Here is a 25,974-nt window from a genome sequence, read left to right as displayed (position 1 = left end):
AGGAAAAAGTGTTACATAAAGGAGAGAGAAAAATTGTGTGAGAGGGAGAAGCCAATAAGGAAGTCAAATACAATTGTGTGTGAAGGGGATAAGATTAAAAAAGAAAGTTAATAAGGGTGACCAGGCCGGCAGGGAAGAGCAGTTAGGGGTGACCAGGTCGGCAGGGGAGGGCAGTTAGGGGGATCAGGCAGGCAGGCAGAGTGGTTAGGGCAGGCAGGCAGGTTAGCAGTTAGGAGCCAGAGGTCCCAGATTGCAAGAGGGATGTCCAACTGGCAGCTCAACATCCCCCAAGGACTCCCTTATTGGAGAGGATGCAGGTCGGGCTAAGGGACCCCCGCCCCCCGTGCACGAATTTCATGCACCGGGCCTCTAGTTTAAAAATAAGCGGCAGCACGGACCTGGCGCCGACAAACCAACACTCGGCTTCCCCCAAGTGGGACACAGGCCCTGCCACCACCCTGGAGCAACACCCCACCAAACTGCAGCCAATGCTGCCAAGACCCCATGGCACAAAATGCAGCCCACAGCGCAGCCAAGCCCGGAAACACTCACTGTGGGGTGCTGGGTAATGACATCATGTAGCAATGCCCCTGCTTTCCTCTCCCCTAGCAACTAGCCCTCCTGGGGAGTTTCTTTAGCCCCAGGAACACAAACTTGCTTTTATAGCCCAGGGTGCAAACATTTTTACAGTTTAACCAAATGTTTGTGGAAGCATTTTCCCGTGGCCTCATCTCATTTGATCCTCACAAAAGTCCTGGAGTAAGATGGACCAGGAGACTCGATGGAATCCTATTTTCTTTTTCATTAGCCGGAAAACGGAGATTTAGAAAGTTTAGAAACTTGACCCGACTGAAAAGAAGTAAGAAATGGTGGAACTTGAAATGACTTCAGGTTTTTCTCACTGCATAGAATATAGTCAAACACTGCTACAGTTAAATATTTTACCCTTTGTTTTCCCTGCGTGATCTACAATAATAATCTGCATCATGTTGATATTTACTGCTGTGTTGCTGACAATTATCTGAAAGAGAAGTTGGGGTGCTTTACTGGGCTGCAAAAAGTTTAGCTAAATCAGAAAGCAGGTCTAATTAAGCAAGTTTATTCTATACATATAAAAGGCATTGACTCACGCATGAGCGATGCATATAAAGCTCTCACTGGCGCCAATCACACATGTGTGTTTCGATCTGTCATTTTGTCGATCGTGAATTTGGTTGACACTTCTATTATAGAGAAAGAATGAATAGCGATATTAAAATATTTCTTCTATTTAATTTCCTTTTAATGGGCACAAATCTGTGCACCAAGACACTAGTGTAGCAATAAAAAAGAAGAATCTCTTACCCTTTGAGATGGCATGGAGAGACCTGGAGAATATCATGCTAAGTGAAATAAGTCAGTCAGAGAAAGACAAGTATCACATGATTCTATTTATATGTGGAATCTAAGAAACAAAATAAACTGATGAACAGAGTGGATCCAGAGACATGGAAGCATGGAACAGAATGTGGAATCTCAGAGGGAAGGCGGAGGAGGGTGGATAGATGGGAGGTAATTAACCAAGAACCTTGTATGCATATCTTCATAACCCATGGACAGAAGGTAGAGGAAGTGGGGGGGGGGGCAGTGGATACTGGAGGGGGTCAATGGAGGGAAAAAAAGGAACACCTGTAATACTTTCAACAATAAATTATTTTTAAAAAAGAATTAGTGGTGAAATGGTAGCATGTCTTATAAATTTTTCCAAAAATCTCTTACCTTTCATAATCTTGTTTGACCTATATTTTTCAAATATCTTCGTTTTTATTTATATACACTACTATGTGCTGCCTCTATCCAAACTCATATCAACTATATTATATTTCATTGGACTTAAACAATAAAAGTATTTGTTCTTAGGTAAGTAAAAATAGGAAACATCTCACTAATCCATACACCTCATCAACATTAGTAAATTGAGTTTTTAAACACTCAGTGGCCCTCTCACTGTGGAACAAATGCACTTTGCATAAAATGCCATTTCGCTTCATTGCTGTGCCTTTAGGAATTAGGATGTGGTAGTCATTACAAGAGCTTACCAATGTCAGGTTCTCCTTTCCTTCTTGGGCAGGTGGGAGACAGCATTTCCCAGGTCCTCTGCAGCTAGGGGAGTCATGTAACTTCCCAATAAATATGAAGTGGATGACAAGTGTCACTGTGAGTTAATGAAATAAAGATTTCATGTATAATTCTCTGTTCTCTCTTCCCTTAACATCATGAAGGCAAAGACCTCACACTGAGACACTGAAACCATAAGAAAAAAGTAACCTGGGCTCATAGTCACAGCATGGAGGGCAGGTGTTGTAGAGAGGCAGTTACTCTGACCTGCAGCAGGCCTAATGTAGGTGAAACGTCAACTTTTTCTGTTTTAAACCACTGAGATTTTTTAAATTGTTTCTTAACATTGCGTAGCCTAGCCTTTTCTCACTCCTGATGTAAACTTACAAGGAGGAAACATAAGCAGTAAGGTAGAAATATAGGTAAAGGACTGCACTGCTCTAGCGATAAGTATTAATATCAGCCTAGCTATCTTGAAGGGAGGAGAGTTGAAATAAAGACACAAGATCTAGCCAGAGACTCTACAAGAGTCCAGTAGAACCCTTGGCTTTCAGAAGAAACAAACATCCTCAACTTAGGTCCACAGGTTTTCCAAATATGAAGATAAGCCAAATATGAGCTCCCAATCAAATGGCACAAAACCAAAAATTAAAAGATAATCACCATGAATCAGAATCAGCAGAAACATCAAAAAACAGAACACTCAAGAAGGATAGATACTTAAATTACCAACCATATGTGCAGTTGCAGCACAGGGGGGAGGGGCCATTTTTACATACATTCCCCCTTCAAAGGCTCAGCTGGCACAATCCCCAACAGAAGACTCTTTTGATCTGTCCTTCTGAGTCCTATTGGCTCTGTCCTACTGAGATTTCTCTTGCAATGGAGCTGGCTAGCTGTACCCAACCTGAATCTGAGGTGTCCTCCTCCTGGGTGAGCTAGGGGTGGAGACTCCACCAGAGACAGAGTGGTATGATTCTGGAATAGGGACCACTTTCTCCCCAATGAGTGTCTGACTGAGCTGCCCTCAAGCAAGAGATCCACAATCCCCACCCTACCAAGCTCCCACTTCATGGAAGGGTCTGTGGGTTGTGGCCAGTCTGGACCCACTCTACATTCTTCAGAAGGCTCTGGAGGAACACCAGGCAACCTCAAGGGTGGCAGAGTAGCCAACAGGTGGAGGTGGACCTTAGGGAGCCTTGGACTTTTCATTGATCTGCCTCTGGCTGAGAGCTGGAAGAAAATGACCCTGTACACAGTTTGGCCCCTCCCATGTGCAACCAGGGCCAGCAGAAACAGCCACAAATAGTGAATAGTGTGGAAGATTCAGATAGGTATCCCAAGGCAAGTTATATTCAATATCTGACATCAACTTGTACCTGAACCCTGTCCAAGTGGGCCGAAGACCAATACAACCAGTGGTGGGCTGCAAGCCACACCAGAGCTCGACAAGCAGCACACCCAAAGGGGTATACTGGCAGGCACCAGACCCTGATGGGAACAACTCTACCTGGGGAAGGGAAGTGGACCCTGCACAATGAATGATACACTGTGATCAAGGTCTATATCCTATAGTCAGCCAGTATAAGGGTTAAGTCCAACCACAAACAGGCCAACAGCATTCAAGATTCAATTAAACATAAGGGCACACATAACCCACACAAGAGACATTCTTGGAGCACCTAGCTCAGGTGATCTGGAAGACTGCACCACTGAGCCCCACAAGACATCTATATAATAAAGCCATCATAACAAGTTTAGGAGTCAGAGCAGGTCTACCTAATACACTGAGACAAACACAAAGGGCAGGCAAAATGGGGAAACAAAGAAACAAACCTCAAATAAAAAAAGAGAGAAATTTCCAAAAAAGAATTAAATGAAATTGAAGCAATCAAAATACCAAATGCAGAATTTAAAACAATGGTTATAAGGATGCTCAAGGACCTTAGGGGAAGAATAAATTATCTCAGTGAGAAGTTAAAGAGATAGTAAGCATTAAAAAGGATATAGGAAACATAAAAAAGAACCAGTCAGAAATGCAGAATACATTATCTAAAATGAAAAATACACTACAATGAATCAACAGCAGGTGAGATGAAGGAGAGGACTGAATCAGTGATTTAGAGAACAAGATAACAAAAACACCCAAGCAGAGCAACAAAAAGAAAAAAGAAGTTTTTAATGAAGAAAGTCTAAGGGACCTCTGGGACATTAAGCATGATAAAATCTGCATCATGAGATACCAGAACGAGAAGAGAGAGCAAGGAATCAAGAATCTATTTGAAGACATAATGGGTGGAAACTTCCCTAACCTGGTGAAGGTAAAAGACACACAAGTCCAGAAAACACAGAGAGTCCCAAACAAGATGAACTCAAAGAATCCCACACCAAGACACATCATAATTAAAATAGCAAAAGTTAAAGATAAAGAGAGCCACTATTTCTTAACACCCAAACCACGAAGTAGAGAGCTAATGGGCCAATAAATGAGCCCTCCCCAAATCTGAAATGAAGTTACTACATTTTTAAAATATATTTTTTGTTGATTTCAGAGAGGAAAGTAGAGGGAGAAAGAGGTAGAAACACCAATGATGAGAGAGAATCATTGATTGGCTGTTTCCCACACGCCCCACACTAGGGATCAAACTTGCAACCAGGGCATATGTCCTCACCAGGAACCGAACCGTGACCTCCTTGTTCATAGGTTGAAACTCAACCACTGAGCCACATCTAACCACAGCTGGGCAGTTGTTACTACACTTTTAAAGGAGAGAGTTAAAAAGTATAGTTTGAATTCTGTACTTGGACTTTGAGGAAAAGCATAATATGTGCAAGTGTAAAGCTTCTAAATAAAAATATAATAATTGCAGCTTGGATATTTTGAACATCTGGATGTTTGATATATCTCATATAGCTGAGAAGATTAACTGAAACTTTTTATTTTTAATCTGCTAGCTTTTGAGTCATGTGGATATAGCTAATGATTCATTTTAGAGGGACAAGTTAGCCATTTCAAGTTCATTAAGAAGTTACAACTTGGCAGAAGAAGGTGAAGGGGGCTAAATAGTGATGGAAGGAGACTTGATTTGGGGTGGTGGATACACAATACAATATACAGATGATGTACTATAAAACTGTACAACTGAAACCTATATAATTTTATTAACTAATGTCACCCCATTAAATTTAATTTAAAAACAATTTTTTGGTGCCTGTGCACTCCAGTGAGTCTCAGAGTGCACCCCTCCTGCCAACCCACCACTTCAGCAACTCGGTGCCTGGACAATTCGGTGAGAGCAAAAATGGGGAGAAAAAGAAACAACCCTCAAAGGAAAGAAAAGGAGGTGCTCCACAAAAGGAGTTAAATGAAACAGAGGCATGCAACATATCAGACAAAGATTTCAGAGTAAGGTAATAAAGTTCCTAAACTGGATGGATGAGAAAATCAATAACTCATGTAAGAATCAAGAGGAAATTAACACATTGCGTACTGCATAGAAATCTCTAAGACATACGCCAGGGACCGCACGTTTTTGGGCAAACTGCACGTTATTTAAATCATCATAATGCACTTTAGGTGTTGTTTTTCAATAATTGTAACATTTTTATTTACAAAAACAATTAAACAATTAAAGTTCCTAGTACTTTTTTAACATATGGTACTGCGTAAAACATTTTCCTCTATGAAGAGGGACCAAACAAAATTTACATAAGTATCTAGATTCGCTCCTTTTTCCATGGGCGTGAAAAACGAGAACACTCGTGAGTGGTCCTTAACAGATGGCGTGCAAAACACAAGAAAACTCCTGAGCGGTACGAAATGTGTTAAGAAGGATATACCTACAATAAAAAACAAAATGGAAGGTTTCAACATGAGACTAGAAGAAGCAAAGGACTAAATTAGCAAGTTAGAAGACAGGACAGAAAACAAACCCAATGTGTACAGCGATTGGAGAAAAAATATAGAAAGCAAGAAGAGAGACTAAGGGAACTTTGGGACAAAATGAAACGAAGTAACATCCATATAATAGGGGTGCCAGAAGGAGAAGAGGAAGAACAAGCATTAGAAAACCTATTTGAAGAAATAATGACAGAAAATATCCCTGATTTGGGGAAGAAAAGGTCACATAAGCACAGAGTCCCAAACAAGATAAACCCAAAAAGACCCCAAACAAGACACATCATAATTAGAATGCCAAAAGTTAACAACAAACAGATCATCTTAAAGGCTGCAAGAGAGACAGAGAGATACCTACAAGGGATCTCCCATTAGATTATCAAATGATTTCTCAACAGAAACACATCAGGCCAGATGGGAATGGAATTAAGTACACAAAGTGATGCAAAGCAAGGGACTGAATCCCAGAATACTCTATCCAGCAAGGCTATCATTCAAAATTGAAGGGGAAATCAGGAGCTTCACAGACAAAAAAAAAGGCTAAGGATGTTTATTACTACCAAGCCAGCAATGCAAGAAATGCTAAAGGGACTGTTGTAAAAAGAAGAAAGAGAAAGGGAAGAAGGAACAAAGGCATAAAGAATAAAAATGGCCCTAGAAATTTGCCTCAGTGGAGAGAGCATAAGCCAATGGACCGAAAGGTCCAGGGTTTGATTCTGCTCAAGGGCACGTACCTCGGTTGCACTCTCCTCCTTGGCACGGGCCCCGGTAGGAGCACATGCAAGAGGCAACAAATCCATGTGTTTCTCTCACATCAATATTTCTGTCTGTCTTTCCCTCTCTCTTCCCCTCTCTCTAAAAATTAATAGAAAAATATGCTCGGGTTCAGGATTAAAAAAAAATAAATATGGCTACACACAAGTACCTATAATTAATAACTTTAAACGTAAATGGATTAAATGCTTCAATCAAAAGACATAGGGTAGCTAAATGAATAAGAAAACATGACCCATATATATGCTGTCTAGAAGAAACCCACCTCAGAACAAGGGACTCACACAGACTGAAAATGAAGGGATGAAAAAATATTTTTCAGGCAAATGGAAATGAAAAAAAAAGCTGGGGTAGCAATATTTATATCTGACAAAAAAGACTTCAAATTGAAGGCCATAACAAGAGCTAACAAGCCACATCATAATACTAAAGGGATCGATACAACAAGAGGATATAACTCTAATAAATATATATGGACCCAATGCAGGAGCACCCAAATACTTAAAATAATTTCTGGAAGATATTAAGGGAGATATCAACAGCAATGCAACCATAGCAGGGGACTTTAATGCCCCAATGACATCACTGGATAAATAATCTAGACAAAAAAATCAACAAAGAAACATCAATCCGAAACAACTCACTAGATCAGATGGACTTAATGGACATCTTCAGAACATCTTACCCCAAAGCTACAGAATATACATTCTTCTCCAGTACACATGGGACATTTTCAAAGATGAACCACATATTGGGACACAGGCAAAGTCTCTTCAAATTCAGGAAGACTGAAATCTTTTCAAGCATCTTCTCAGATCACAATGGCATAATATTAGAAATCAACTACAATAAAAACAATCAAACACTTGGAAGCTGAATAGCATGCTATTAAACAATGACTGGGTTACCAAAGACATCAAAGAAGAAATTAAAAACATCCTGCAAACGAATAACAATGAAAACACAACAATCCACAATCTATGGAACACAGTGAAAGCAGTCCTGAGAGGGAAGTTTATAGCTCTACAGGCCTACCTCAAAAAACAAGAAAAACTTGAAATAAATCATCTAACTCTACAACTTAAAGATTTAGAAAGAGAGCAACAAGAAAACCCCAGAGAGAGCAGAAGGAAGGAGATAATAAATATCAGAGCAGAAATAAATGACATAAAGACCAAAAAAACAATACAAAAGATCAATGAAACCAAGAGCTGGCTCTTTGAAAGGATAAACAAGATTGATGAACCTATAGCCAGGCTCACCAAGAAACAAAGAGAGAGGACCCAAATAAACAAAATCAGAAATGAAAGAGGCAAAATAACAACAGACCCCACAGAAATACAAAGGATGGTAAAAAAATAAATAAATACTATGAACAGCTCTATTCCAACAAACTAGACAACCTAGAGGAAAGGGACATATTCCTAGAAAACTACAACTTTCCAAAACTCAATCAGGAAAATCTAAAAATCTCAATAGGCCGATAACTATGGAGGAAATTGAAGCACTCATCAAAAAGCTTCCAGAAAACAAAAGCCCGGGGCCAGACGGCTTCACAGGGGAGTTTTACCAAACATTCAAGGAAGAACTAAAACCTATCCTCCTCAGACTACTACAAAAAATTCAAGAGGAAGCAATACTTCCAAGCTCATTCTATGAAGCCAGTGTTACCCTAATACCAAAAGCAGATAAAGACCACACAAAGAAAGAGAATTACAGGTCAATATCCCTCATGAACATCGATGCCAAACTCCTCAACAAAATTCTAGCAAATCGGATCCAGCACTACATCAGAAAGATCATGCACCATGACCAAGTAGGATTTATCCCAGGGATGCAAGGATGGCACAATATCTGCAAATCAATAAGCTTGGTACATCACATAAACAAATTGAGAGATAAAAATCACACAGTCATATGAATTGATGCAGAAAAAGCATTTGACAAAATCTAACACCCTTTCTTGATAAAACCCTTCAGCAAAGTGGGAATAGAGGGATTATTCCTCAACATAATAAAAGCCATATATGAGAAACCCACAGCCAACATCATACTCAATGGGTAAAAACTAAAACCATTTCACCTAAGAACAGGAACAAGAAAGGGATGCCCACTTTCACAACTCCTGTTTGACATAGTACTGGAAATGCTAGCCATAGCAATAAAACAAGAAGAAGAAATAAAAGGTATCCAATTGGAAAAGAAGACACAAAACTGTCATTATTCACAGATGACATGATATTGTACACAGAAAACCCAAAAGACTCCATCAAAAATTTATTAAGCTTAATAAATGAATTAAGCAATGTAGCAGGATACAAAATTAACGCCAAGAAATCTATGGCATTTTTATACACCAATAGTGAACTTACAGAAAGAAAGATTTAAAAAACTATCCCATTTACCATCGCACCAAAAAAAATAAGATACCTAGGAATAAACTTAACCAAGGAGGTAAAACACCTGTACTCGGATAACTACAAGACACTGAATAAAAGAGATAGAGGAAGACATAAACAGATGGAAGAATCTACCATGTTCATGGATTGGTAGAATCAACATCATTAAAATGTCCATACTACCCAAAACAACCTATAGATTGAATGCACTCCCCATTAAATACTAATGGCATATTTCACAGACCTCGAACAAACTGTCCAAAAATTCATCTGGAATAAAGAAAAAGACCTCAAATAGCTGCAGCAATCCTGAGAAAGAAGAACAAATTAGGAGGGCTCTCAATACCAGATATCAAGCTGTATTACAAAATCACTGTTCTCTGAATTGCCTAGTACTGGCACAAGAACAGACATATAGACCAATGGAATAGAAGAGAGAACCCAGCCCTAACCGGTTTGGCTCAGTGGATAGATCGTCGGCCTGCGGACTAAAGGGTCCCAGGTTTGATTCAGGTCAAGGGCATGTACCTTGGTTGCGGGCACATCCCCAGTAGGGGGTGTGCAGGAGGCAGCTGATCGATGTTTCTCTCTCATCGATGTTTCTAACTCTCTATCCCTCTCCCTTGACTCTGTGAAAAAATCAATAAAATATATTTTTTTTTAAAAAAAGAAGAGAGAACCCAGAAATCAACCCAAACCACTATGCTCAATTAATATTTGACAAAGGAGGCAAGAGCATACAATGGAGTCAAGACAGTCTCTTCAACAAATAGTGTTGGAAAAATGGGACAGATACATGCAGAAAAAATGAAACTAGACCACCCACTTACACCAAACTCAAAAGATATAAAGGACTTAACCGTAAGATGGAAAAATATAAAAATCTTAGAATAATCCATGAGCAGCAAAATAGCAGACATATGTCATAGCATTTTATTTACTGATACAACTCCTAGGGCAATGGAAACGAAGGAAATAATAAACAAATGGGACTACATCAAAACAAAAAGCTTCTGCACAGCAAAAGAAACCATCAGAAAAACAACAAGAAAGCCCACTGAATGGGAAAACATATTTGCCCATGTTATATCCAATAAGGGCCTAATCTCCAAAATGTATATTGAACTCATACAACTTAACAAAAGGAACAATCCAATCAAAAAATAGGCAAAGGACATAAATAGACACTTTACAAAAGTGGACATACAGAAGGCCAAGAAACATGAAAACTTGCTAAAAGTCACTAATCATCCCGGAGATGCAAATCAAAACAACAATGAGGTACCATCTCACACCTGTAGCATGGCTATCATCAACAAATCAGCAAACAACAAGTGCTGGAGAGGATGTGGACAAAAAGGAACCCTCGTGCACTGCTTGTGGGAATGCAGACTAGTGCAGCCACTGTGGAAAACAGTATGGCATTTCCTCAAAAAATTAAAAATGGAACTTCCATTTGACCCAGTAATCCCACTTCTAGGAATATATCCCAAGAAAGCAGAAACACCTGCCGGAAGCCAAATTCCAGCATGACAGCAGGGCTGAATCTGGGAATGGCTGATGGCATTTCCCCAAACCTGAAAAGGGATGATTGCTTGCTGCCAGACAGATCAGGGCATCTTAATCTACATGTTATTGCCTCCTACTGGCCAAACACCTGAACAGCCATAGCCAGTGGTCGGCAAACTGCGGCTCGCGAGCCACATGCGGCTCTTTGGCCCCTTGAGTGTGGCTCTTCCAAAAATACCAACTTCTGTGCATGGGCCACAAAGTTTCAATCGCACTGTACATGCGCGCCCACACGTGGTATTTTGTGGAAGAGCCACACTCAAGGGGCCAAAGAGCCGCATGTGGCTTGCGAGCCGCAGTTTGCCGACCACTGCCATAGGCTAATTCCCCCAAATCTGACAATGCCTCTGTATCGAAACCCTGACTCTTTGAAGTGTATATCTCTGCCTCGCCTCAGGACAATTTGTATTAATAAAAAGCATGGGGTCCTGAGACGAGGGGATCTTAGTTTCCTTTAAGCTAAGCTCCTCTGACCCCCAAATGCCTTTCAAAATTATATTTTGTCTCTGGACTCTTATTTAATCTATGCACAGCCTTCTCCAGATTTCCTGAACCCTTCTTAATGCTGGAACAAGAGCACCAACAAACACCAATCAGAAGGCATATATGCACCTCTATGTTCATAGCAGCACAATTTACAATACCTAAGATTTGGAAACAGATGAGTGGATTAGAAAACTGTGGTACATCTACACAATGGAATACTACACTGCTGAAAAAAAGAAGGAATTCTTACCATTTGCAGCAGCATGGATGGAACTGGAGAGCATTATGCTAAGCGAAATAAGCCAGTCAGAAAATGATAAATATCACATGATCTCACTCATTTGTGGAATTTAATGAACAACATAAACTGATGAACAAAAATAGAACCACAGTCATAGAATCATTGAACAGACTGTCTGTCCAACCTATGAGGAAAGGCAAGGGGTGAGGGAGTAAGAGATCAACCAACGGACCTGTATGCATGCATATGAGCATAACCAATGGACACAGACAATAGGGGGTGAGGACATGTGCTGGTGGGTGGGAGTGGCTGGGGAGAGGTCAATGGGGGAAAAAGGAGACTCGTGTAATACTTTAAACAATAAAGAATTTAAGTTTTAAAATAAAGTAACAAAGAAAACCAATTATAGCTACTGAATAATTAAAACAACAAAACAAAGAAGTTTGACTGATTGGATATATCTAGGATGGATCAAAATTTATTTTTTTTTCAAGCACAAATGGATTAGTTTCACAAAGTAATATAAAGCAGTTCTCTACATTTTACAGAAATATCATACAAGTCACATTCTCTAAACACTAGACAATACAATAACAAAAAGATAAAAGTCCTAATAAAAAAATAATCTTGGGTGAGGATTTTTTTAAAAGACAAAAGTCCCTATATTAAAAAAAAATTTTTTAAAGCTTCTGAATGTGGAACAAAGTAGATATCATAGTGGAAATTTAAAACTATTTATAAATGAAAACTACAAACACCATATTTGAAAACCTATAGGGACATAGCAAAAGTAGTGATTCATGAAAAATTAAAACCTTAGATGCTCATTTTAGAAAAGTATAATAACTAAAATTTAAGTGTGCCCCTAACAAGTTAGTAAAAAGAAAAAGAAGATAAACAAAAATGAAGTAGAAAGAAGGAAACAATAAGGAGAAAAGCTGAAATTAATTCAGTATGTAATCTAAGAGGGTAATAAAGAAATGATGCCCTAAGAAGCCTCTCGTTATCTAAATCAGTGGCTCTCAAACTTCACCCTGCAACCAAATCATGTGGAGTGCTTGTTAAACATGGATTGTTCAGAGTCATCCCTAAAGTTTCTGATTCAGTAGGCTCAGGATGGACCCAAGATTTTGCATTTCACATAAATTCCCAGGTGTTATTGATGCTGCTAGTCCAAGTACCAAACTTTCAGAACCACTGATCTAAGTTAATGTCTTTAAATTCCAATCAAAATAACCATAAAAGTACATTTAATTCTAGCTAAAGAAGTAAGATTACACATAAACATTTATCTTCTCTCCCTTCTGAGACTCTGCCAAAATGTAAACCCAAGTAATAATGAGTAGGCCAGGAGGCGTCCATCAGCAGGTAAAAAATTATAATAAAGTTCTGGAAGAAAGCAATTATAGTGGTAACAAAGTTCATAATAAAAATTGCACAATGTTTTTGAAGAAAAAGGGTGTACTGAATTACTCCTGATAGGACTCTAGACAGGGTGAGAATCAATATAAAATGTGCAATATCAGACTAAAAGAAATTCAAGTTGAAAAAAGAGAGGAAAAACTTATCGGTGAAATACACAAGAAAATATTTTGGCTTCAAGTACCTTAGGATTTACTTGGAAAGATACATATACAAATCCCATATAATAAAGCAGTAATGTGCAAATTGACTTTCATGCCCTCACAAGATGGCTGCCTATGACCAGGCCAGCAGGAGGGTTAGTGAGGGACGACCAATTGATTGAACAAGTGGGCTGCATGGGGCGCCCAGGCCAGCAGGGGGGTTAGTGAGGGATGACCAAACAGCTGAACAGCAGGCTGCGTGGGGTGACCAGACCGGCGGGGGTGGGGGGGGGGGTTGTGAGGGTCAACCAGGCTGGCAGGGGGGCAGTTGGGGGCGACCAGGCCTAAAGGGGGAGCAGTAAGGGGCGACCTGGCCAGCAGCGGGGACACTTAGGGGCGACCAAGCCAGCACGCAGAGGCAGTGAGGGGTGATCAGGCCGGCAGGGGCATGCAGTTAGGGGTGACCAGGCAGGCAGGCAGGTGAGCGATTAGGAGCCAGTGGTCCAGGATTGTGAGAGGGATGTCCCGGATTGGAGAGAGTGCAGGCTGGGCTGAGGGGACGACCCCCGCCCCATGCACAAATTTCATGCACCAGGCCTCTAGTGAAGATAATAATTATCAGACACAGTCAATCTGGTAATTAGGAATGTAAAAAAATATTTTACAAAAGAAATAAAATATGACCTAGTCCTTAAAACCACCACATGTTATGTAGGTGGCAACAGTTATTGTTTTTTTTTTAGTTCTTTTTTAATGCTTCATCTTCCAAAGTAGTTTGTATCATTGATGAGTGTCAAAGGTATCTAATGACTAAAGAGAATTGCTCATCTTAAGTATTTGATACAAATTAGAATTTTAAACATATCCATAACTTCAGTAGTCAAGTAGAAAATGTAGATAATTAATAGAAACATTTTATTAGAAGATATTTAAATAATATGAGTATATTCAAAGCCATGTATTTTTACTTCAAAGACCATAGAAATCTAGGAACACCTAAACTGTAGTATATGCCTACAGATTTTGACATTAGAAAAGATTCAAGTAAATTTTTCAACTTATAACTAGAAGAAAATAATTTAAAGGATTAACTTTAAAAGATTAATAATAAATACTTAGTTGTAACTTGGGTATTAATATTTCTTTTAATCTTGCTCTAAATATTGTTCTTATATGCAATATCATTGTACAGAAGAGAAATATTAAAAACTAGAGGCCCAGTGCACAAAACTCATGCACCGGGGGGTGGGGTTCCCTCAGCCCAGCCTGCCCCTCTCACAGTCTGGGAGCCCTCAGTGGATGTCCTACTGACGACCACAGTCTGGCAGCAGAGGCTCGGAGCAGGCGTCCCGTGTGTGTGTGTGTGTGTGTGTGTGTGTGTGTGTGTGTGTCCCTGCTGGGGGCCTGCCCCCAGCCACATTGGAGGCTCAGAGCAGGCGCTGTGTGTGTGTTGATCTCTCAGGCTCCTGGTCTCCACTGCGAGTTGTACTCTCCCTTGAGCTGTGGCCAGGGTGGGGTGCTGCATGCAGGCCGCGCTTTCCTGCTCAGGGATCACCAGATTGCCGCGGAGACCCGGGGGCAGGCCCTCCTGGGTGCTGCCTGCAGGCCGCACTTTCCTGCTCTGGGATCGCCATGGCGACCCAGGGTCAGGCCCTGCTGGGTGCTGCCTATGGGCGGCACTTTCCTGCTCTCGGATCGCCATGGGGTCCTGGCTGGCGACAAGGCTTAGGTGGCACACAGACATCCAGGCTGGGGGTGGGGCTTAGGCAGAGCAGGGCTTAGGCGGCACACGGGGTCCTGGCTGGGGGGCGGGGCTTAGGCGGCACACGAGGGGGGGGCGGGGGGGGTGGTTACCTTCTTTTTTAAAAAGCTTTTGTTTGACTGTGGTTGGCACCAATCTGTTGACATAACACCCAAATTGCACAGCATCTTAAGTGGAATTTAATAATAGTAATGTTTCATGTATGCTAGTTTTGCAAAAGGAAAACTAAAAAATAACTACAAACATGATATTACAGTTAATTCTTTATCTTCATGGGGATTTTTTCTCCCCAGTGGACATTTCTTAGACATCTATGTGGTCATACTTGTTACAGTTTTTAGGTAGAGGCAAAAAATAGATACTACCTTTTTTTTTAAAGTTTTTAATACCTAGGGTATTCAATATCATCTTATTCCTAAACTTCTCTCTTTTCCTCTTCACACTCTTCTACATCTTCTACCCCTGCCACTGTTACAGTGAGATACACAAATAGAATCCTTGATTTCTGGCATTCTTTCTAATTTATTTTGAGAAATTAGATTTCCTGATTAAACATTCTGCAAGAGTGCTGGTTTTTATTGTTGTTCTCTCCAAAAGGAGAACAAACTACTTCATATGTTTAGGCACCAAAGTTCGTGTCTTGAAGTGTCTTCCTGCCCAAGAACTATTTTATCTCACATGGTGCCAACATATCTGTGTTCATTAGAATTGAATTCTGGCCTGGCTGGCGTGGGTCAGTGGTTGAATGTCCACCTATGAACCAGAAGGTCACAGTTCAATGCTGGTCAGGGCACATGCCTGGGTTGTGGGGCTCCATGCCCAGTGTGGGGTGTGCATGAGGCAGCTGATCAATGATTCTCTCTAATCATTGGTGTTTCTGCTTTCTCCCCCTCTCCCTTCGTCTTTGAAATCAATAAAAATATATATTAAAAAAATAACTGAATTCTGTTCTTCAAGCATTTTGAATATATTTTTAATTAATTTGTTTGGGGGGACATTGGTTCAAAAAACATACGGGATGCCAGCATGGCTCAATGGTCAGCCTGCACACCAAAGGATTGCGTGTTCAATTCCCAGTCAAGTGCATGTACCTGGGTTTCAGGTCCCATCCCTGCCCCCATTTGGGGCACCTGTGGGAGGCAACCAATCAATGTGTCTCTGTCACTGTCAAATGGTATCTCTCTCTCTTTCCTTTCCTTCCACACTCTCTAAGAAATCAATGGGGAAAAAATACCCTCACCTCTTGGGTGAAGATTTAAAAAACAAAAAAGAAAAGAAAAAAACCACACAGGTTTCAAGTGTATAACTCAATAAAACTTCATCTGCACATTGCATCGTGCCCCCATCACCCCAAGCAAAGTTTCTTTCATTCTCCATTCCTCCCACCTTTGCCCACCTCCACTGACTCCCCGCCCCTCTTTCCCTCTGGCTATCACGCTGTGTCTGTGTGTGTGTGTGTGTGTGTGTGTGTGTGTGCGCGCGCGCGGGTTAAAAACTTCATCTTCTTTCATCCAGCTCCCCAATTCCCCTCCCTTCTGAGAGCTGTCATTCTGCTCCTCATATCCATGACTCTGTTTCTATTTTGTCAGTTTATTTTGTTCATTAGATTCCACATATAAGTAAGATCATATGCTATTTGTCTTTCTCTGACTGGCTTATTTCACTTAGCATAAAAATCTCCAGGTCAATCCATGCTGTCTCAAAGGGTAAGATTTTCTTGTTGTTGTTTTTTATTGCTGAGTAGTACTCCATTGTGGAACATACCACAGCTTTTTTATCCACTCATCTACTGATTAGACTTGGGCTGTTTCCAGATCTTGACTGCTGTACATAACGCTGCAATTAACATAGGGGTGCATATATTCTTTCGAATTAGTGTTTCAGGATTCTTCAGATATATCCCAGAAGTGGGATAGCCGGGTCAAAAGGGAGTTCCATTTTTAGTTGAGGAAACTCCATACTGTTTTCCACAGTGGCTGCACCAGTCCGCATTCCCACCAAGATATTCTCGTCAGCACTTGTTGATTTACTGGTGATTGCCATTCTGACAGGCATGAGGTGATACCTAATGGTGGTTTTAATTTGCATCTCTCTAATTATTACTGACATTGAGCATTTTCTCATATGTATACTGGCTACCTCTATCTCTTGTTTGGAGAAGTATCTATTTGGATCCTTTGCCCATTTTTTAATTGGGTTGTTTGTCTTCCTGGTGTTGAGTTGTATAAGTTCTTTATATATTTTGGGTATTAATTCCATATCAGATGTATTATTTGCAAATATACTCCCCTATTCAGTGGGTTCCCTTTTCATTTTTCCCATGACTGGGGAGATATATTGGCAAAAATTATGCTACAAGAGATGTCTGAGATTTTATTGCCTATGTTTTCATGTAGGAATTTTATGGTTTCATAACATATTAGGTCTTTTATCCATTTTTTAAAATCTTTATTGTTGAAAGTATGACATAAGTCCTCCTTTTTCCCCCATTGAACTCTTCCAACCCACTCCTGTCCCCCCACCTCCAACAGGCCCTCACTACCCCATTGTCTGTGTTCACAGGTTATGCATATATGCATACAAGGTCCTTGGTTGATCTCTTCCCACCTACCCTCCCCTGCCTTCCCTCTGAGGTTCGAAAGTCTGCTCATGCTTCTCTGTCCCTGGGTCTATTTTTGTTCATCAGTTTATTTTATTCATTAGATTCCATATATGAGTGAGATCATGTGGTACTTATTTTCCTCTGACTGGCTTATTTCGCTTAGTATAATACTCTCCAGGTCCATCAATATTGTTGTAAATGGTAAGAGTTCTTTCCTTTTTTTTTTTTTGGCATGTAGTATTACATTGTGTACATGTACCACACTTTTTTATCCACTTATCTATTAACTAGAGGCCCAATGCATGAAATTCATGCAAGAGTAAGCCTTCCTTCTGCAGGCTGCCAGCACCGGCTTCCCTCTGGCACCCAGGACCCGGGCTTCCCTCTGGCCGCCAGCAGGCACCCAGGCTTCCCTCATAGCCCAGCTTCATCCGGAAGGCCGTCAGGTCTAATCAGCATATTATGTTTTTATAATTATAGATGGGCACTTGGGCTATTTCTAGATCTTATAATGCTGCAAGGAACATAGGTGTGCATATATTCTTTCTCATGAGTGTTTTGGGTTTCTTATGATATATTCCTAGAAGTGGGATCACGGGGTTAAATGGGAGTTCCATTTTTAATTTTTTGAGGACACTCCATACTGTTTTCCATAAAGCTTTCACCAGCGTACTAGGGTTCCCTTTTCTCCACAGCCTTGCCAACACTTGTCACTGGTTGATTTGTTGATAATAGCCATTCTGACAGGTGTGAGGTGATATCTCATTGTCATTTTGATTTGCAATTCTGGGATGATTAGTGACTTTGAGCATTTTTACATATGCCTCTTGGCCTTCTGTATGCCCACTTTGGAGAAGTGTCTATTTAGGTCCTCTGACGATTTTTAATTGGATGTTTGTCTTCCTTTTGTTAAGTTGTATGAGTTCCCTATAAATTTTGGAGATTAACCCCTTCTCAGATGTATCATTGGCAAATATGTTCTCCCATGTAATGGGCTCATTTGTTATTGTGTTGATGGTTTCTTTTGCTGTGCAGAAGCTTTTATTTTGATATAGTCCCATTTGCTTATTTTCCCCTTAGTTTCCATTGTCCTAGGAGACATATCCGTAAATATATTGCTATGAGAGATGTCTGAGATTTTGGTGTCTATGGTTTCTTCTAGGATTTTAATGGTTTCACATCTTACATTTAAGTCTTTCATCCATTTTGAGTTTATCCTTGTGTATGGTGTAAGTTGGCGGTCTAGTTTCAATTTTTTCATGTACTTGTCCAATTTTCCCAACACCATTTATTGAAAAGACTATCTTTATTCCATTGAATACTCTTGCCTCCTTGTCAAATATTAATTGACAATAAAGGTGTGCGTACATTTCTAGGCTCTTTGTTATGTTCCAATGGTCTATATGCCTGCTCTTATGCCAGTACCATGCTGTTTTTATTACAAAACAGAATAGTTTGATATCAGGTAGTGTGATACCTCCAACTTGGTTCTTTTTTCTCAAGACTGCCAAGGCTATTTGGGGTCTTTTTGGTTCCATATAAAATTTTGAAAAATTTGTTCTAGATCTGTGAAGTATGCCATTGGTATTTTAATAGGAATTGTGTTAAATCTTTGGATAGTATGGACAATTTAATGAGGTTAATTCTTCCAATCCATGAACATGGTATATGCTTCCACTTATTTGTGTCTTCCTCAATTTCTTTCTTCAATACCCTATAATTTTCCGAGTATAGGTCTTTTACCTCCTTTGAATGTCTTATATTTTCCTCCCACCTATTAAATTTCCTCTTGGGTTAAATACAGATGATATGAGATGCCTGTGTGCTAATGCCATCCATTGGTGAAAATATATATGTGACTATGACTCTTGCTAATGAGAGTAGAAATTGTATTAATATAGGCTTTAAAACTACCAAAGGATAGAACCACAATCTTATTTTTAATCTATTACAAAACACTACCATAGTGGAAGAAGATACTAAGTAGTTATACTTCATCTTTGTTTTCATTTAAGGTTTACAAAGACCATTTTCATTTTTCCATGTTTAATTGGACCAAATGTATACTCATAAGCATAAGCAAATATTCCAAACACAGAAAAAAGATTAAGATTCAAATGTATAAACAAGTTAAATAATGACATGTATCATTTATGTATAGACAAAACTGCCAGTGTTACATTCAATTCAAAAATGTAAGTTATTGCCTTTCCCCTGGCTGGCAGCGCAGGGGCCGCACAATGCCCAGAGTTACTATAAAAGACATGAACCAGCAGGAGTTCATCAGAGCTCTTGCAGCCTTCCTGAAAAAGTCCAGGATGCTGAAAGTCCCTAAATGGGTACACAATGGCAAACTGCCCAAGCATAAATAGCTTGCTCCCTACAATGAGAATTGGTTTTACACACAAGCTGCTTCCACAGTGCGGCCCCTTTACCTTCGGGAAGGAGCTGGGTTGGCTCCATGACCAAGATCTATGGAGGATGACAGAGAAATGGTGTCATGCCCAGCCACTTTAGCAGAGGCTCCAAGAGTATGGTCTGCTGGTCCTCCAAGCCCTGCAGGGGCTGAAAATGGTGGAAAAGGACAAGGATGGGGTCCACAACTGACACCTCAGGGACAGAGAGATCTGGACAGAATCTCAGAGCAAGTGGCAGCTGCCAACAAGAAGCATTAGAACAAATGCTAGGTTAATAATTGCCTCATTTGTTTAAAAAAAATTGAAGCAGTAATTTAAAAACTTTCAGCAAACAATAGTACTGGACTGAATGTACTTACAAGACAATTTTAGCAAATATTCAAAAAGAAGAACTAGGAGAGAACCAAGATGGCGGCATAAGGTATAAACCTGTACATGCTGCCCCCCACAACCACATTAAAACTACAACTAAAAGACAAAACAGCTATCATCCAGAACCACGGGAAAGCTGGCCAAGAAGAAGTTCTACAACTAGAAGGAAAGAAAAAAGCACATTGAGACTGGGTAGGAGGTACAGAGGCACCAAGAGCAGAGGTACGGAGGCGCGCGCACGAGGTGGGCAGCACCTGGGTACACGGTTTTTTTCAATCAGAAGGGGATACAAGCTCTCGAATGCACTGAACCTGTTTACGGCGAGACTCTGGGGACCCAGACTCCTACGGGGAGAAACTAGACTGTCTTGCAGCAGGTCAGAAAGCGAGGGTAGCTTTCTCGCAGAGCTGCTCACAGGGATCATTATTACTGTGGGGGCACAGGACTCGGGGACTCGAAGACACAGAGACTCGGAGACACGGATATATGAGGAGTCGCGGAGACGGCTGACGACAGCCATTGCTGTTTGCTCTGCCCTGGTGATTCTCTGAGACCCCGCCCCACTCAATTTACATCCCCACCAAGCTGTGTGCAGCAGCTCAAAGGAATCACCTGCGCTTTTGCAGCCTAACCTAACAAACTGCAGCTGGGTCAGAGAGCTCCAAAACTTCCAAACCCCAAGCAAAGAGGAGAAATCTGCTGATATCGCTGTAGCTCCTGCTGGGTTGACTCACACAGTGGTTGACTTGGAGATCCAGGAGCCAGGGTACCCAGTGGTCAGATACCAGATTTCAACTCCTCACATCCATAAGGGACACACTCAAGAGGCAGACTCAGTGAGCACCAAAGCCCCACTGAAGCAAGTCCTACCCCATAGGGTGTCTCCAGCACAGCAGTTCTTCCACTATAGACACAGTGGGTCCTTGCAGTCAGCCAAAATGTGGAGACAAAGAAACATTTCACAAATGAAAGAAATGGAGGAAAGCAAACTATTGGACATAGAGTTCAAAACCACAGTTATAAGGTTACTCAAGAATCTTCTACGAACCTCCGAGGAACTTAGTGAAACCTTCAAGGATTTTTTTAATTGATTTTCTACAGAGAGGAAGGGAGAGGGATAGAGAGTTAGAAACATCGATGAGAGAGAAACACCGATCAGCTGCCTCCTGCACGCCCCGCACTGGGGATGTGCCCACAACCAAGGTACATGCCCTTGACTAGAATCGAACCTGGGACCCTTGAGTCCACAGGCCGATGCTCTATCCACTGAGTCAAACCGGTTCTGGAGAGACCTTCAAGGATCTTAATGAGAATACCAAAAAAGTGGAAAAGGACCAGTCAGAAATTAAACATACACTGACTGAAATTAAGAATAATATAAAGAGATCCAACAGCAGACTAGAGATCCCAAGAATCAAGTCAAAGATTTGAAATATGAAGAAGCAAAAAACACCTATCCTGAAGAGCAAAAAGAAAAAAGAATCCAAAAATATGAAGATAGTGTAAGGAGCCTCTGGGACAACTTCAAACGTACCAACATCCGAATTATGGGGGTGCCAGAAGAAGAGAGAGAGCAAGATACTGAAAGCATATTAGAAGAAATCATGACAGAAAACTTCCCCTACCTGATGAAAGAAATAGACTTACAAGTCCAGGAAGTGAAGAGAACCCCAAATAAGAGGAATCCAAAGAGAACCACACCAAGACACATTATAATTAAAATGCCAAGGGCAAAAGACAAAGAGAGAATCTTAAAAGCAGCAAGAGAAAAACAGTTAGTTACCTACAAGGGAGTACCCATATGACTGTCAGCTGATTTCTCAACAGAAACCATGGAGGCCAGAAGGGAGTGGCAAGAAATATTCAAAGTGATGAATAGCAAGAACCTACAACCAAGATTACTCTACCCAGCAAAGGTATCATTTAGAGTTGAAGGTCAGATAAAGAGCTTCACAGACAAGAAAAAGCTAAAGGAGTTCATCACCACCAAACCAGGATTATATGAAATGCTGAAGGATATTCTTTAAGAAGAGGAAGAAGAAGAAAATGTAAAGATAAAAATTATGAATAACAAAGTGACAACAAATAAATATCAACAAGTGAATCTAAAAATTAAGTCAGAATAAACTGGTGAATGTAATAGAAGCAGGGGCATAGAAAGGGAGTGGACTGACAATTCTTGGGGGGTAGGGGGTGTGGGGGGGTGTGGGAAGAGATTGGACAAAAATCTTACACCTACGGATGAGGACAGTGGCGAGGGGTAAGGGCATGGGGTGGGGTGGGAACCAGGTGGAGGGGAGCTATAGGGGGGGAAAAGAGGAACATCTGTAATAATCTGAACAATAAAGATTTATTTTAAAAAAAGAAGAAGAAGAAGAACTAACACCTATCCTACAAAATCTATTCCAAAAAATTCAAGAGGTGGAAAGACTTGAAAGCTCTTTTTTGCCCTAGCCAGTTTGGCTCAGTGGATAGAGCATTGGCCTGCAGACCCAAGGGTCCTAGATTCGATTCTGGTCAAGGGAATGTACCTTGGTTGCAGGCTCCCCTGTCTTTCCCTCTCTCTTCCACGCTTCCTAAAAATCAATGGAAAAATATTCTCGGGCAAGGATTAACCAAAAAAAAGAAAGAAAGCTTTCTTGGCCCCCCTACCCCCTTTCTCACCCCCAACTGCCCCCACCATCCTGCTTGCCCCCTATTCCCCCCCCCGCAGGCCTGCTCAACAACAACTGCCCCCCGCGCCTGCCTGCTCATGCCCAACTGCTCCCCCTGCTGGCCTGCTTGCCCCCAACTGCCCTCCCCTGCCGGCCTGATCGCCCCTAACCGCCTCTGCCTCGGCCCGCCACCATGGCTTTGTCCGGAAGGACGTCCAGAAGGTCTCCCAGAAGGTTTCCCTGTCTAATTAGCATATTACCCTTTTATTAGTATAGATAATGAACTCTCAGAAAGAGAAGCTAAAAAAACAATCCTATTTACCATTGCAAAAAATAAAAAATAAGATACCTAAGAATAAACTTAACCAAGAGGTAAAAGACCTGTACTTGGAAAACTATAGGACACTGAAAAAGAAATACAGGAAAATACAAACAAATGAAAGTGTATATCATGTTCATGAATTAGAAGAATTAACATCATTAAAATGCCCATACTACCCAAAGCAATCTAGGTTCAATGCAATCCCTATTAAGATACCAATGGCATACTTCACAGACCTAGAATAAACACTCCAAAAACTCATACGATACCAAAAAAGACCCTGATAGCTGCAGCAATCTTGAGAAAGAAGAACAAAGTTGAAGGGATCACAATACCAGATATCAAACTATACCACAAAGCCATTGTAATTAAAACAGCCTGCTACTGGCACAAGAACAGGCATACAGATCAATGGAACAGAACAGAGACCCCAGAAACGGACCCATGTCATTACAGTTATTTAATATTTGACAAAGGAGGCAAGAACATACAATGAAGTAAAGACATTCTCTTCAACAAATGTTGGGAAAACTGGACAGACACATGGAAAAAGATGAAACTAGTCCACCAATTTGTACCATACACAAGAATAAACTCAAAATGGATTAAAAAAAAACTTATATGTAAGCCATGAAACCATAAAAATCCTAGAAGAAAACATCGGCAGTAAAATCTCAGTCATCTCATATAGCAGAATTTTTGCCGATACATCTCCTAGGGCAAGAGATACAAAGGAAAAAGTAAACAAATGGGACTACATCAAAATCAAAAGCTTTTGCACAGCAAAAGAAACCACCATCAAAATGAAAAGGCAACCCACTATACGGGAGAACATATTTGCCAATGATACATCTGATAAGGGGTTAATCTTCAAAATATAAAAATACTCATACAACTCAACAAAAGGAAGACAACCCAATTTAAAAATGGGCAAAGGATCTAAACAGACACTTCTCCAAAGAGAATATACACATATCCAATAGAAATTTTTAAAAATTCTCAACATCAATAATCATCAGAGAGATGCAAATTAAAACTACCATGAAGTATCATCTCACACCAGTGCTGGCAAGGATGTGAAGAAAAGGGAATCCTAGTACACTGCTAGCGGGAATGCAGACTGGTACAGCCACTATGGAAAACAGTATGGTGTTTCCTCAAAAAATTAAAAATGGAATTGCCAGTGACCCATTGATCCTACTTCTAGAATCCCAAAACACCAATCCAAAAGAATACATACACCCCTATGTTCATAGCAGCATTATTTACAATAGCTAAAATATGGAAACATCCCAAGTGCCCATCAGTAGATGAGTGAATATGAGTTGTGGTGCATTTCCACAATGGAATACTACTCAGCTGTAAAAAAGAAAGAGGAGCCGAAACCGGTTTGGCTCAGTGGATAGAGCGTCGGCCTGCGGACTGAAAGGTCCCAGGTTCGATTCCGGTCAAGGGCATGTACCTGGGTTGCGGGCACATCCCCAGTGGGAGATGTGCAGGAGGCAGCTGGTCGATGTTTCTCTCTCATCGATGTTTCTAACTCTCTATCTCTCTCCCTTCCTCTCTGTAAAAAATCAATAAAATATATTTAAAAAAAAAAAAAAAGAAAGAAAGAGGAAAACCAAGATGGCGGCATAGGTTAACGCCGGAGTTTGCTGCCTCGAACAACCACTTCAAAAATACAACTAAAAGACGGAACGGACATCATCCAGAACCACAGGAAGGCTGGCTGAGTGGAAGTTCTACAACTAGGAGGAACCGAGAATCAGAGGAGGCGCAGTGCTGAAGTAAAATACTAAGGTGCGGAGTGCGCGCAGCGCGGGCTGGTGGCTGAGGGCGTGATTGTCTGTTCCAATCCGGAGGGAGCCTCAGACTCTGAGCTCCAGATCGGGCGAGTCTCTAGGGACCCAGACTCAAACGGGAGAAGCAGGACTGTCTGGCTACGGTCCCTCCGAGGTTTGCAGCTGTTGCTGGGACAGAGAGGCAGAGCCCCTGGGGACGGACTGAGAGCAGCCATAACTGCTTCCTCCTCCGCCCTGTTGATCCCGTGGGACCCGCCCCGCCCAAGCCCTGCACAGAGGCATTTACCGGATAGCCTCAGGCAAAGGCTAGATTAGCACCTCCCTAGAGGACACAAGTTCTTCCACTGCAGAAACAGCTGATTATCACAGCCAGTCGGCCTGGAGGTCAAATCCCTCTAGTATTAACTATAACAATCAAGGCTTAACTACAACAAGACTGCCCACAAAGACCACTAGGGGGTGTACCAAGAAAGCGTAAAAAATGCGGAGACAAAGAAACAGGACAAAACTATCAAGGGAGGATATTGAGTTCAGAACCACACTTTTGAGGTCTCTCAAGAGGCTTCTAGAGTCTGTCGATAAACTTGATGAGATGTACAGGAAATCTAATGAGACCCTCGATGGTGTGATAAAGGACCATCTAGAAAGTAAGCATACACTGACTGAAATAAAGAATATTATACAGACTCCCAACAGCAGACCAGAGGAGCGCAAGAATCAAGTCAAAGATTTGAAATGCGAAGAAGCGAGAAACACCCAACCGGAAAAGCAAAATGAAAAAAGAACCCAAAAATACAAAGATAGTGTAAGGAGCCTCTGGGACAGCTTCAAACGTACCAACATCAGAATTATAGGGGTACCAGAAGATGAGAGAGAGCAAGATATTGAAAACCTATTTGAAGAAATAATGACAGAAAACTTCCCCCACCTGGTGAAAGAAATAGACTTCCAAGTCCAGGAAGTGCAGAGAACCCCAAACAAAAGGAATCCAAAGAGGACCACACCAAGACACAT

General features: G+C 41.0%; 1 pseudogene; it reads left to right on the top strand.

The window, feature by feature from the left end:
• The first annotated feature begins 19,633 nt into the window (after positions 1-19,633).
• Positions 19,634-20,068, top strand: LOC102441898 (annotated as a pseudogene).
• The last annotated feature ends 5,906 nt before the right edge of the window (positions 20,069-25,974 follow it).

Source organism: Myotis lucifugus, unplaced genomic scaffold (assembly GCF_000147115.1).
Source record: "Myotis lucifugus unplaced genomic scaffold, Myoluc2.0 scaffold_19, whole genome shotgun sequence".
NCBI classification, from domain to species: Eukaryota; Metazoa; Chordata; class Mammalia; order Chiroptera; family Vespertilionidae; genus Myotis; species Myotis lucifugus.
Note: the sequence above shows the minus strand (reverse complement) of the source record. Positions and strands in the feature narration are given on the sequence as shown.